This window comes from Aplysia californica, unplaced genomic scaffold, assembly GCF_000002075.1.
Source record: "Aplysia californica isolate F4 #8 unplaced genomic scaffold, AplCal3.0 scaffold00263, whole genome shotgun sequence".
Lineage (NCBI taxonomy): Eukaryota > Metazoa > Mollusca > Gastropoda > Aplysiida > Aplysiidae > Aplysia > Aplysia californica.
This window is the reverse complement of record NW_004797533.1, coordinates 691,169-692,316: the sequence shown is the minus strand read 5'-3', so window position 1 is coordinate 692,316 and position 1,148 is coordinate 691,169. Positions and strand designations below refer to the sequence as shown.

Here is a 1,148-nt window from a genome sequence, read left to right as displayed (position 1 = left end):
ATCTTTAATAAACGATTTCAAGAATTCTCGTTCCCTAAATTTACTTTATACCATTCTGTCTCCTCTTCTCCTCCCCCCAAAGAGCTGTGCGCGCGCACACACACACACACACACACACACACACATACACATACATACATACATACATACATACAGCAGTCGGCGATGAAACCAACTTCTAGTCTCCTATTATAATTGACGGAGCCCATCACGCGCTAAGTAAGTAACACAGCGGGCCCGCTACGGCGTGGGACAAAATCCCAAAGAAGGATTGCAATAAGCCCTTGGCTGTCTTGGTACATTGTTCAGAATCTTTGACCTTACTGTATTGTAACCTCCTTGCCTGGTGTTAGCAGGGTTAAAAAGTCGAGGGAAAAAAAAATGCAGTCGCAGCAGCCATAAAAGATTATTAGGAGTTATAGTCCCCCTCAGGCTTCTGAGATAGACTCCACCAACCCATTGTTAGCTTTACATCATGAGTGCTTCTGACTGCTTATTATATAAATATAAAAGTGACCCGAAAGGGGTGGACAGGGTGTTCTCATACAATGAAACACTTTTGAGTATTGTGCTCAGGGCCCAAAATTGAGATTATTTGAATATATAAGGCCTGTGTCTATGGACTTATTTGACGACGACTATGTTCCCAAATCACTTAAAGGGAATCAGTTATTATAATTTGATTACTTACACGCTTCGCCACTGCTTCCTTTAGAATAATTATTACTTTCAAAGGAAAAGACTAAACCAAAAACGCCTTGCTGTCGGAAACTGGTCAAAGGCCAACGACCTCCCATTGCTGACATCAGTTTCTGTATAACAGGCTGAGATCGCTATAAAACAAGCAGTCATTTCGTAGCCTTCAGAATAAATACGGTACTTTGCGAGACGGCGCGTCTACTATAACTCTCACGGAGGGTTGAAACCTCGTCGAAGGTAGGTCTGAATACTATTTTGTTTGTTTGTTTGTTCGTTTTTTTCTTATACTACTTAGATCTAGATTTATTAGATCTAGATCTAATTAGTTGTAAAATAGACAATTGCAAGATAAGATAATACTTTATTTTCCCTGTGGGATTTTTTGTGTGGCTTTATAGATTCTAGTAATGGTGAAAAACGTCATGTAAATATACACACACATATATATA

General features: G+C 39.5%; 1 protein-coding gene across 2 annotated transcripts in view; it reads left to right on the top strand.

Annotated features, from left to right (window-relative positions):
• The first annotated feature begins 478 nt into the window (after nucleotides 1-478).
• The window catches only part of LOC101849380 (cytochrome P450 2B4), an 18,011-nt gene continuing 17,341 nt past the window's right edge, over nucleotides 479-1,148 (top strand). Inside the window, exon 1 of one of the 2 annotated variants that reach the window (XM_005100865.3) lies at nucleotides 479-936. The gene's annotated coding sequence lies outside the window, so the exon portion shown is untranslated. The remainder of the gene's footprint in view (nucleotides 937-1,148) is intronic. The other variant, XM_005100866.3, reaches the window with a different exon arrangement.